Consider the following 13,624-nt stretch of genomic DNA (forward strand, 5'->3'; position numbering starts at 1 on the left):
TCTTTTTTCCCCTCCTGGTTTTCTCCCTGTGTCTTTCCGTTCCTTCCTTCCTTTCCCCCTCCTGGAACCATTTTAAATGTTGCCTCTCGTGAGCCTGCCCCAACCTGCTGTGACAGAGGTGGGTCCTCCCCCCACCTTGCCTCCTCCCCATTGTTCCCAGGCTTCGACTCTATCTTCCTGCTCCCATGTGGCCGCGAGCTCCTGACGAGCAGGGCTGAATCTGTCCATCCTGGGTGCACAGTAGGCCACCGATGCACACTGGTTGGATCAATACATAAACGAGTGCTGTGGTTTGGATGTGGAGTGCCCTGAAGGTGATGTTATTAAAAGGTGGTGGAAGCTTTAGGTGAGCCCAGAGGGAAGGCCTGAGGTCACTGGGGCATGTCCTTGGAAGGTAGCTTTATTTATTTATGTGAGAGTCAGCGAAAGATCGATCTTCTATCTGCTGGTTCACTCCCCAAATGACCACAACCACCAGGGCTGATCCAGGCTGAAACCAGGAGCCAGGAACTCCATACAGGTCCCCCAGGTGGGTGGTAGGGGCTCAGACACGTGGGCCATCTTCCGCTGCTTTTCCCAGGCCATTAGCAGGGAGCTGGATCAGAAGTGGAGCAGCCAGGACGGGAGCCATCATTCCGATCTGGGATGCCAGTATTGCACGTTAGCTCACCGCACCACAGCGCCAGCCCCGGGATTGACACTGTGAAAGCTGGAGTTGGGACTCAACGCTCTCTCTGCTTCCTGGCCACCATGTGATCCTGCTTCCACACACGCCATGCCATTGCCATCTGCCACCCTCACCAGAGAGCACCGAGGAGGCCTGATCTTGGACTTGAACTGCCCAAACTGAACTAAATAAGCCTTTTCTCCTTATGAAGCAAGCTGCCTCAGCTGTTTCCCTGTCATGGGGCCAGGCTGGCTAGCGCAGTGAGTGAACAGGTTCCGCACTGTCTCATCCTGAGCGCAGCCTCTACTGTGAGAAGCAGCAGGGGATGGGGGTACCAGCTGTCGGCCTCAACACAGACCTCAAGCCCGGGCAGCCCCGTGGACCGAGGCCTGAAAGGCAGACTGCAAAAGACCAGCATCACACAAAACCGGGCCCCAGGGACTTCACTGAAACCACCCAAGCATGCCCAGGACGAAGAGAAGATGGAAACAGCTCTTCCTTTTTTAACACACTCCGAGAAAGCCAGCGGAGTCTTGATTCCTTTGGGCGGGAGGCGTTCCTATAATAACTTCAGCCATTACTTAGTCTTTATTTACTTGATTCCAAAATTGGGCCCTTCACAAACTGCCTGGAGAAGCAAGTACACAGAATTAAAACATTAATTATATTATATAAAACATATCATAGCAGCAATTACAGCAGCTTAAATTAATGTGTGAAAGAATAAATAGTAGCCTTCGGATTGGCCCGTGGGGTGAAGATCAGATAAGATAAAGGGAAGATATTTTAGTACCGCGTATCCTGAGGAGCCACGGGCTGGCAGGCACAGGCCCAGAGAAAGCACGGAATCTTTGTGCACTGAGCAGAGTGGGCCGGAGTGAGGGAGGAGAGGGGACTTGAGGGAGGAGAGCAATGTTCAGTCCCATCCAAGATGGAATCCATGTAGGGCTCAGCTTTGGGAGAAGGCAAACGTAGTCAGAGAGGGAGGACCCAGGATTTTAGGATCACAGTAGAAATGGCTTTAGTAGGGCAGTGGGGTCACTGTGCTGGTGAGAAGGACAGGAGCATGCCTGGGGGTCAAGGGTCCCCAGCGCTGCAGGCATCTGGGGACCAGAGTTCTATCTAAACCTGACTGTGGTGCTCCCTGGTTTGAGGCAGCTCCCCAAGGCCCTCCCTCCCTAAGCTCACAGGGACTCAAGGCCGCACGCCTCCTGGTCTTCCTCTCTCAACATCCTTCCAGCCCACTGCCCAGACCATCTGCGCTGTCTCCCCTGCCTGGGAAGCCCGTTCCCCACTTTCCTTTCATCTCCTCCTTCAAGGCTCAGCCTGGGTGCCCCTCCTCTGGGAAGCCCTCCGCGGCAGCCCGGCCTAGATGCACACACCTACAACCTCGGGCCCTCCGGGAGCCCTGGGCAGTGGCTGCTTCCCTAAGCAAGACTCCGGCCCCACCACACAGTTTTCCGAAATCCTGTTTATTTGTGGAACCGGTGTGTTGAGCTGACTCAACTCTGTGGGGTAAGATAATGCAGCTTTCCTCTCTGGTGCAGAATCGCTTTGCCTCATCACCTGATGGCAGCCTGGGCGGATTGCATCACTTTTGGACCCTTTCTGTTGTTAAACCTCCATCCATCCTTTAAAGCTTGATTCACAAACTCAATTCAAACCTCATTTTGTCTTCTCTCTTACTCAGCCAAGGGTGAACTCAAGCCAGGATCCTCCTGCTACAAGTAGAAGGGGAAAGGGAGGGGGAGGGCATATGGCCTGGCTGGGAGACACCCTAGCCTCAGGTCCAGCCCCAGGCAAGGGCCCCCTCTCTGCTGGCTGACTGCTTCCTTGGCTCCCCAGAGTGGCGAGTGTCTATATCTGGTTTCTCAGGGGACCCAGGAGTAGGTTTCTTTCTTTCTTTCTTTCTTTCTTTGTTTCTTTCTTTCTACCTACCTACCTACCTACCTACCTACCTACCTACCTACCTACTTACATTTTAGGCTTTTATTTAGTAAGAATGATGCATAGGAGAGTGAGAGCTTTATCTAAGAGAGAGAGGTAAATCTGGGTTCATACCGAGCACCAGGAACCAGCCACGTGGAGGAGCATCTAGGCCAGGAAGTCTAGAGCAGGTGGCCCACAGACCACGCACCCTGGGGGCGCAGGGCTACAGCCAGCCCCCTCCTGGCAAGAGGCCAGGAAACAGAAGAGAAGCCAAGCGTAGGTTTCTTGGAGGCGTCTCCCCTGCACAGGCATCCTGTGTACACTTGACCTCTCCTACTTCACCCCACCACCCGAGTCCATCCCTTGGTGGGATCCTCCTGCCCGGCTTGCTTGGGTGCCGCAGCCTGGCTGACCATGGCAGTGTCCACCTGGTCAGCTGCTCCACGGGACCCACCCTTTCCGCTCCCATCAGTATGGTAGTGCCCACTGCCACGCAGATCCCCTGTCAGGAAGCAGCACCCCAGCAGCCCCTGTCAGCCTCCACTTGAGAGTCCTTTGGAATTCCCCTCGTGTTTGCTGGGAGAGAAGGGGATTACCCCCCACTGGACACGCTGCAAGCCTCAATGAGAGCAAGACCTCCCCTTGCTCAGATGGTTACACAGTCAAGGAAGAGAAAACCAGGGTCTCGGTGAGTGGGTTTGGGGCCAGCTCCACTTCCCTCAGTGAACTCTGGAGAGAGTACCTGGTCCCCGAGAATGCAAGGGATGCTGGGCCTGGTTTGTTTGTTTTTTGGCTGTGGGTATTGCTGACTCCTAAGCAACAAGAAACTCCCACTCAGTAGCCTTCGCACTGGGCCACCCCTAGCTAGCCTGATTCCCGGAGAGGAGGAGCAGTGTCTGGGTCATCTGTGTGACCTGATGCTGACAAAGAGCTCAGGCACGTGCCGAATGCTAAACACGCGTTTGTATAGATGTGGGACTGTGACGTCATGAGGCTGAAGGGATTGCTTCGGGTGCACCTGCTCAGCCCCACGCTAGCCTGGAAAACTGCCCATCTCCACCAGCTCCCTAGCTGGGATCCCCAGGCCTCACAGAAATCTTTCACTTTAGTTCTGCAGAGTTAGGCTGGAATTTATCAAAAAGAACTAAGGAACTCAAGAAAGAATCCAATAAAAATTGGGAAAACCCAAGAACCAGACAAACGGATGTGTGAGTGACAAACTGCAGTTTCTTTTTCACAATCTGGTTAAAGCTATGGACTGACCCGGCCGATTCTCATTTCCAGACAAGGAGGCTGTGGGTCTGGTCCTCAGGCTTTGCGGACTCTGGTGTCTGGGATAAGAGACGGCTTTGGTCACAGGCAAGGGATACAAATTCTCTGCCATTGCTTCTTCTGGCCTCCCCCTCCACTGCCCACTGGCTTGCTAACCCTCCGGCCGTCCAGCCATCTCGTCCCACCCCAGAGCCTCGTGTTGCTCCCTTGCCCCCTCTCCAGGCGTCGTCTGCTGAGTCTTCCTCACCATCCAGGGCTGGGGCAGGTGGCATCTCCTCAGAGAGGCCGCCCATGCCCACCTTCTCGAAAATGAGTTCCCTCCACTACCAAGCCACCTCCCCTGCCACTGTCCTCTCTCGTGACACCTGTCCTCGTCCAGGTTGTCCTTGAGAACAACAGAAGACAGAGCTGATGGCCTTAAATTAGAGGATAATATTGGAAGCGTGTTGGGCAGCTCATGGAATTGACCAGAAGGCTGAAGAGTGAGACTCGGGCACGAACACCGGGACACCGGATGTACATGACACCCTGCCACAGAAGAGTTCTCCCAAGCCATCCCTGAGTTGCTGACCTCCAAGATAACCCTTGTGTGTCCTCATAGAAGCCAACAAAGTGGAGACAGCTCTATCTGAGGTCAGCTCTATCTAGTGTGCTTGCTCGGACTCTCTCTCTCTGTGTGTCTCTCTCCCTCTTTCTCTTTCTCTCTCAGGCTTATGGGCAACCCAACTGCCTACTATGTCGTGTCACTCTGCAGAGACACATGTGGCAAGGAACAAAAACTTCCAGGCATCAGCCACATAAGTAACCTTGGAAGTGGGTCCTCCAGCCCAAGTCAAGCCTCACCTGACTTCCGCCCCACCTGAAAACTTGATTCCAGACTACCCAGAACTGCCCAGCTCACTGCCCTGGAATCCCACTCACAGACACTGTGAAATAATAGATGCTTGTTGTTTCAAACCACTACCTTGTAGGAGAACTTTAAAAAAAGATTTATGAACTTATTTTCTTGAAAGGTACAGAGAGAGAGAAAGAGAGAGAGTGGACAGTGAGAGAGAGAGACAGAGAGAAAGGTCTTCCTTTTCTGTTGGTTCACCCTCCAATGGCCACTGCGGCTGGCGCACAGCGCTGATCCGAAGCCAAAAGCCAGGTGCTTCTCCTGGTTTCCCATGCGGGTGCAGGGCCCAAGGACTTGGGCCATCCTCCACTGCACTCCCGGGCCACAGCGGAGAGCTGGCCTGGAAGAGGGGCAACCGGGACAGAATCCGGTGCCCCGACCAGGACTAGAACCCGGTGTGCCGGCGCCGCAAGGTGGAGGATTAGCCCAGTGAGCCGTGGCACCAGCCAAGAGAGAATCTTCCAATTGCTGGTTCACTCCACAGATGGTCAAAGCCAGGAGTCAGGAACTTCATCTGGGTTTTCTACAAGAGTGCAGGGGCCCAAGAACCTGGGCCATTTTCTGCTGCTTTTCCCAGACCATTAGCAGGGAGCTGGATCAGAAGTAGAGCAGCTGGGACTCCAACTGGCACCTGTATGGGATGCCTGCATTGCAGGCAACAGTTTTTACCCACTATACCACAACATTACTCCCCTTCCTTTTTTAAAGATCTATTTATTTATTTGAAAGTCAGAGTTACAGAGAGAGAGGAAGAGACCGAGAGGGGTAGGATAACTTCTTACCCAGTAGTAGATAACTACAATCTCTAACTGGCTCTGAACTTGAGCATCACTCCCTCAAGATTAAAAGTCCTGAGAAGGATCCAGCTCTCTGCTGTGGCCTGGGAAAGCAGTAGAAGATGGCCCAAGTCCTTGGACCCCTGCACCCACGTGGGAGACCAAGAAGAAGCTCCTGACTCCTGGCTTCGGATTGGCACAGCTTCTGCCATTGTGGCCAACTGGGAAATGAACCAGCAGATGGAAGACCTTTCTCTCTACCTTTCCTTCTCTCTGTGTGTAAGTCTTTCAAATAAAATAAATAAAACTTTTTTTTTTTTTTTCTGACAGGCAGAGTGGATAGAGAGAGAGACAGAGAGAAAGGTCTTCCTTTTGCCGTTGGTTCACCCTCCAATGGCCACTGCAGCCGGCGCGCTGCGGCAGGCACACCGCGCTGATCTGATGGCAGGAGCCAGGTGCTTCTCCTGGTCTCCCATGGGGTGCAGGGCCCAAGCACTTGGGCCATCCTCCACTGCACTCCCTGGCCACAGCAGAGTTCTGGCCTGGAAGAGGGGCAACCGGGACAGAATCCAGTGCCCCGACCGGGACTAGAACCCGGGGTGCCGGCGCTGCAAGGCGGAGGATTAGCCCAGTGAGCTGTGGCACCAGCCAAGAGAGAATCTTCCAATTGCTGGTTCACTCCACAGATGGTCAAAGCCAGGAGTCAGGAACTTCATCTGGGTTTTCTACAAGAGTGCAGGGGCCCAAGAACCTGGGCCATTTTCTGCTGCTTTTCCCAGACCATTAGCAGGGAGCTGGATCAGAAGTAGAGCAGCTGGGATTCCAACTGGCACCCGTATGGGATGCCTGCATCGCAGGCAACAGTTTTTACCCACTACACCACAACATTACTCCCCTTCCTTTTTTAAAGATCTATTTATTTATTTGAAAGTCAGAGTTACAGAGAGAGGGGAAGAGACCAAGAGGGGTAGGATAACTTCTTACCCAGTAGTAGATAACTACAATCTCTAACTGGCTCTGAACTTGAGCATCACTCCCTCAAGATTAAAAGTCCTGAGAAGGATCCAGCTCTCTGCTGTGGCCTGGGAAAGCAGTAGAAGATGGCCCAAGTCCTTGGACCCCTGCACCCACGTGGGAGACCCAGAAGAAGCTCCTGACTCCTGGCTTCGGATTGGCACAGCTTCTGCCATTGTGGCCAACTGGGAAATGAACCAGCAGATGGAAGACCTCTCTCTCTACCTTTCCTTCTCTCTGTGTGTAAGTCTTTCAAATAAAATAAATAAAACTTTTTTTTTTTTTTTTGACAGGCAGAGTGGATAGAGAGAGAGACAGAGAGAAAGGTCTTCCTTTTGCCATTGGTTCACCCTCCACTGGCTGCTGCGGCCGGCGCGCTGCGGCAGGCACACCGCGCTGATCTGATGGCAGGAGCCAGGTGCTTCTCCTGGTCTCCCATGGGGTGCAGGGCCCAAGGACCTGGGCCATCCTCCACTGCACTCCCTGGCCACAGCAGAGAGCTGGCCTGGAAGAGGGGCAACCGGGACAGAATCCAGCACCATGACCAGGACTAGAACCCGGTGTGCCGGCGCCGCAAGGCAGAGGATTAGCTAGTGAGCCGCGGCGCCAGCTTAATAGAACTTTTTTTTTTAAAAATAAAAGTCCTGGGAAGGGGAGCCAGCGCTGTGGCATAGCAGGTATAGCCTCTGTCTGCAGTACCAGCATTCCATATGGGTGCCAGTTCGAGGCCTGGCTGCTCCACTTCTGATCCAGCTCTCTGCTGTGGCCTGAGAAGGCAGTAGAAGAAGGCCTAAGGCTTGTACCCCTGCACCCACCTGGGAGACCTGGAAGAAGCTCCAGGCTCCTGGCTTCAGACTGTCCCATCTCCAGCCATTGCGTCCATTTGGGGAGTGAACCAGTGAATGGAAGACCTCTCTTTCTCTGCCTCTCCTCTCTTTAAAAAAAAAAAAAAAAAAAAGGTCCTGGGAAGGAACTTCAGAGTGGCCACACTTGGCTTACACTCCACATTCTGGCTGCCTGATGGCCCTTTTCCTCCCAGGTAAGGAGGGCGTGCAGCTGCCGAGCAGCCAAAGCAGTCCATTGGCCCTGCGTGCGCCTCCGACCGTGCACCTGCTCCAGCTTGCCTTTGTCTCTGCAGGGTGGAATCTCCTCCTCTCACCTTCCTCCCACACACCAGGCCCTAAAACCCAAAGCAGGCAGATGCTTTCTTGGCCCGATCCTGTAGGGGAGCTAGGTTCAAAAGTCAAAAGGCGGGAAACTTCTTCTCAGTGAAAGAGTGAGAAAAAGAAAGGTGGGGAATCCAGATCAAGGATACAATTCTGCATCTTCTCATGTAGCCATAGTCCAGTGAATATCCAGCCATCTCCACTCATATATTTACATGAAATGGACACTTTATTACAGATCGGAAAATGACCCAGGGGTCCATCCCCAAATTAAATCAATGTTTACATGGATACATTTGTATGAGTCACTTTGTAACCTTTTTCCCTTTAGATTTCTTTTCCCCAAGGATATCATAGATGGAGCACCTATTTCTCATTTTCCTTTAACATCATAATATCTACATTATTTCAATTGTTATCAACAACTGTTTTTTTTTTCCATTTAGCTACTCATTACCCTGCCCCTAACAGCCTATTGTGTTTCCTACATGTTTAAGAAAATATTTCTTCATTTCACAAGAAAAGGAATAGCAACATTTTTATGCAGCCACTTTTCTACTTAACAATGTATCATGGAAATAAGTCTAAGCTAAACACAGATAGGACATATTCTTTTTAAAAATGTGTAATATTCCATGGTGTGGACTTGGCACAGTTGATTCTACCATCCAGTTTTTCACGCTGGGAAAGCATGCAAGAACACACAGCCGTGTGCACATATGCTTAGGCACTCGTCCTTGTATTTCTCTTGAATATATTTATAGAATGAATTTGTGGGTAAGTATATTGTAAACGCTAACAGAATTTTTCAAAATACTTTCCGAAAAACTTTGCAAATTCACACGTTTAGCTGACAACCTCCCATCCTATCCAGTGTAGGCAGATCTTTTGTGACCACAAGAGCATGTTTAGCCCTTGAGGGTGGCGGGGCCGAAGTGCCACGGTTAATGCCCCTGGAATAGCCTCCTACCATGACAGGTGAGGAGTTGGTGGATAGATGCACCAACTTCCCCCTTCCATTATGTAGGACAACTGAGAGGCAGAAGTTCTATGTGGTCTCCAAGATGAAGCTGCCCACAGTGGAACCCGCTCCTGGCTCACCCGGTAAATTCTTCCTTCCCCTCTCTGTTTCACTTCCCCATGCCCTCACCCGTGCTTCCTGGGGTCACCTCCCAGATAAACTACCTGACTCAAATCCTCATTTCAGCTTCTTTTTCTGGGGGAATCCAGCTACGACTCCATGAGTTACAAATGAGGACTAAAGCAGGAGGCAGTGTGGCTAGGAGGATAGGACAGTGACTTCAGAAGTCAGAGACCTGGATACAAAATCCAGTTTTGCTACTGACTATGGGACTTTTATTTGGAAAAAAAAGGTACAGAGAGAGACAGAGACAGCACACTTCCATCCACTGGTTCACTCCTCAGATGGCTGCAATGGCCAGGGCTGGGCCAACCTGAAGCCAGGAGCCAGGAGCTCCATCCAGGTCTCCCACATAGTGACAGGGGCCCAGATACTTGGGCCATCATCTGCTGCCTTCCCAAACACAGTGGCAGGGAGCTGGATCAGAAGCAGAGCAGCCGGGACTCGAACCGGTGCTCTGATACGGGATGCCGGCATCGCAGGGGGCAGCTTAACCTGCTGCACTACAAAGCCAGCCCCACTGAGCAGGTTCTTAACCTCCACTTCCTCTCCTGTAAAGGGGCCCTAAGAACTCGCCTGTCATCTTAAGACTAAATTAATTATGTGACTATCTCTTTATAATGTCTGGTTAAAAATATTAATCAATAATATTAGGAAACCGAGTTCTGGAGAGTGCCAGTAGCTCATTGAGGGTCCCAACAGGACCTGGGACCCCTGTGCTATCTTAGAAGACTCCACTCTTCTGTCTTATCATGGACCCCTGTGCTGACTTTTGAATATTGCCCAGGGGAACTTTCTGTGATGGAAACGCACTATATCTGCAGTGCCCAGTGTGGTATCCACTAGCTACCTGTACCTGTTGAACACTTGGAGTGTACCTATTAGCTGAGGCAGTGAGCTTTCAACAATTAGATTTACTTTTTTTCCTTTTTTAAAAAAATGCATGACAAGAAGCCTCGACTAGTGGAATTTCTCTTTCTTTCATTTTTCCTTTCAAAGGCAGAGACACTGGCAGACAGGGAACTTCCATTTGCCATTTCGTTACTCAGATATCAACAAGAGCCAAGATTGGGCTGGCTGAAGCCAGAATCCAGGAGCCCGATTCAGGTCTGTCCTGTGGGGAGCAGGGACCCAACCACTTGAGCTATCACCTGCTGTCTCCCAGGGTGCACAATAGCAGGAAGCAGGAAGCAGGAACAGAGCTGGACACAAACGTAGGCACTCCAATACCAAATGCAGGCTTCCCAAGCAGCATCTTAACCCCCAGGCCAAACACCTGCCCCTGTATTTAATTTTGGCAAATGTAAATAGCCACAGTCAGTGACGACTATGAGACAGCTCAGTTCTAGAGAAATGGGCTTGGGCGAGGTGGGAAGACCCTCTTTCGGTTCTTTTCTCTCCCAGGTTCTGTCTTGCTTGCTGTCTCCCCTCCCCTTGGAGCCAGAGCCAGAGCTATTCATCCCCCTTGTCGTCTTTCCCTCCTTTGTGCAGGGACTGTGCCAACCGCTGCATTTTCATACACCCAGCAAGGTGCAACAGGCGCCTTTGTGATCCCCACGTTGAAAGACAAGGCGAAGGCCTGCTATAAATACAGCTGAATAAAGATCCTTGTCTGGATGGCTTCCATTGTTCGCTCTTCCCGTGTAGTGCTCATGCTGAGATAATTTCCAGCGTCTCAGATCCGTCGGCATTATAAAACATGCCATTACCTCACTTTCATTTCATTAGATTTACAGGTCACAAGACTACTTTGATCCTTACCAAGTTCATCATTAATGGTTTCAAAATAATGGTTCTTTCTGTTTCAGCAGGAGCCCCCAACACAGAACTTCCCACTTGTGAATTCTTTTATCTCCGGCTTCCTCCTTTTGACTCTCTAGTCTAGACAATAGCAGCTAATGGAGTTTTCCAAATGCTAGTGTGTCTTTCACATCCACCAGGACGCTCCCCACACAGCTCTGTGGCCTCAGAGTGAACGCACTCAGAGTAGTAATTTCCTTCCAAACCATCTAATCCTGATGGAAGGCATGTAACGGTTTGCCTGAGTCATGTATCTGGCCAACCATCACCTCTCGCAGGCTACACATGTAATTATCCCTGCAGGGTACAGGAGAATGTGGGACCTTTGAAGTCACAGCCTGACCGTGTCACACAGCGCTGAGGAAAAGGGACTTTCCTTCTCCAGACTCGGTTTCCTTGTCTGTAGAGTGAGAATGAGGTACTTATCTCAAGTGGCCAGGCTCAGAGGTTCTGTGTGGCAGGCACAGCTATTGGAGCATGGAATCCAGCACCAGTCACTGCTCCGGGACCATGAGCAATTCACGCACTCCTCTGAGCCTCAATATTTTCTTCTATAAAATGGGGACAATAATAAAAACCCACTTCTTGGGGCCGGTGCTGTGGCGTAGCAGGTAAAGCTGCCGCCTGCAGTGCCGGCATCCCACACAGGCGCCAGTTCATGTTTTGGCTGCTCCACTTCTGATCCTGCTCTCTGCTATGATCTGGGAAAGCAGTAGAAGATGGCACAAGTCCTTGGGGCCCTGCACCCACGTGGGAGACCTGGAAGAAGCTCCTGGCTCCTACCTTCGGATCAGGGTAGCTCTTGCCGTTGCAGCCAATTGGGGAGTGAATCAGCAGATGGAACACCTCTCTCTCTCTCTCTCTCTGCCTCTATTTCTCTCTGTGTGTAACACTGACTTCCAAATAACTAAATAGGCTGGCGCCACAGCTCAATAGGCTAATCCTCCACCTGCGGTGCCAGCACCCCAGGTTCTAGTCCCAGTCGGCGCGCCAGACTCTGTCCCGGTCATTCCTCTTCCAGTCCAGCTCTCTGCTGTGGCCCAGGAAGGCAGTGGAGGATGGCCCAAGTGCTTGGGCCCTGCACCTGCATGGGAGACCAGGAGGAAGCACCTGGCTCCTGGCTTTGGATCGGCGCAGCACGCCGGCCACAACACACCGGCCGTGGTGGCCACTTGGGGGATGAACCAACGGAAAAAGGAAGACCTTTCTCTCTGTCTGTCTGTCTCTCTCTCTCTCTCACTGTTTAACTCTGCCTGTCAAAATAAACAAATAAATCTTAAAAAAAAAAAAAGCCTACGTCAAGGTGTTGGGAAGATTAAATAAAGATAAATACACAAAACCCTCAGCACAGTGCCTGACCCAGAAAAGTCCTCACCTCTTTGTGCTCCCCAGGGAGAGTGAGGAGGGCTTCTCACCTCAGAGATTCCTTACGTCCTTAAGAGCAGGAATCCTGTGTGTGTGTGTGTGTGTGTGTGTGTTTGTATGTATATGTGTGCATGAGTGTGTTGTGGATCCTCTAGCCATCTGGGGAATTCTTTTTTTTTTTTAAGATTTACTGGGGCCAGTGCTATGGTACAACAGGTTAAAGTCACAGACAGTGGCTTTAACCACTGTGCCACAATGCTGGCCCCCTGTCTGGGGAATTCTACGAGCATTCTCATAAGAAATCTGTAAATGTATAAAATAAAATAGAGTTACAAAGAAAACCAATTATATCAAAATACAGAAATCAAAATATTAAGGCAAGTGTGACATAGCACTATACGTGCTTCTTTATTAATAGATTAAATACCAAGAGTGAGCAGCAATTCTAAAGCCTCCAAAATTTTAAGATTTATTTATTTGTTTGTTTATTTATTTTAAAGGCAGAGTAAGAGAGATAGAGATAGAGGTAGAGATAGAGGCAGAGGCAGAGATAGAGACAGAGACAGAGAGAGATAGAGATGGAGAGAGAGGTAGAGATAGAGGTAGATGTAGAGAAACATAGAGGTAGAGATAGAGGTAGAGAAACATAGAGGTAGAGATAGAGGTAGAGAGAGATAAAGATAGAGGTAGAGAGATAAAGATAGAGAGAGAGAGAGAGAGAGAGAGAGAGAGAGAGAGAGAGGTAGAGGTAGAGAGATCTTCCATCCACTTGTTCACTTCTCAGATGCCCACAACAGCCAGAGCTGGGCCAGGCTGAAGCCAGGAGTCAGGAATTCCAACCTGGTCTCACACGGATGCAGGGACCCAAGTTCTTGGCTGTCATCTGCTGCCTAGCCAGGCCCATTAGCAGAAAGCTGGACTGGAAGCCCAGTACCCAGGGTGTGAAGCCGTCCATGCCACTGTGGGATGCAGATGTCCCACAGTGCCTGCCCCCAAAGCCTTCATAACTTTAAACTGATGGTGAATGCAAACAGTAATTCAAGACATCTGCAACAGCTGTAAAGTGATGAGGTTAGGGGGCTGGTGTTGTGCTGTAACATGTTAAGCAGTGCTGGCATTCCATATAGGTGCTGGTTCAAGTCCTGGCTACTCTACTTCTGATCTAGCTCTCTGCTATGACCTGGGAAAGCAGTAGAAGATGGCCCAAGTCCTTGGGCCCCTGTACCTACATGGGAGACCCAGAGAAGCTCCTGGTTCCTGGATTCAGCCTGGCCTATCCCTGGCCGATGTGGCCATCTGGGGAGTGAACCAGTGGCTCTCTATCTATCCCTCTTTCTGTGACTGCCTTTCAAATAAATCCTAAACAAACTCCAAAAATTATTAGAAATATCTGATTTCTATTGGAGACGATGTAGCAGACTATACTTGATGTGCAATATTAGCCTGCATTCATAAGAAAGAAATAATTTCAGTTAGAGATAAGTGAAAATGAGGAAGTGGGCTTTTTCCTATCAGGTTCATGAACCTCAGGCTAAGGGCCTTTGCATTACAATATATTGGGTAGCACCTTGTCCCAAATTGTGTGTCCAAAGTCACAGA

Source organism: Oryctolagus cuniculus, chromosome 11 (genome assembly GCF_964237555.1).
Source record: "Oryctolagus cuniculus chromosome 11, mOryCun1.1, whole genome shotgun sequence".
NCBI classification, from domain to species: domain Eukaryota; kingdom Metazoa; phylum Chordata; class Mammalia; order Lagomorpha; family Leporidae; genus Oryctolagus; species Oryctolagus cuniculus.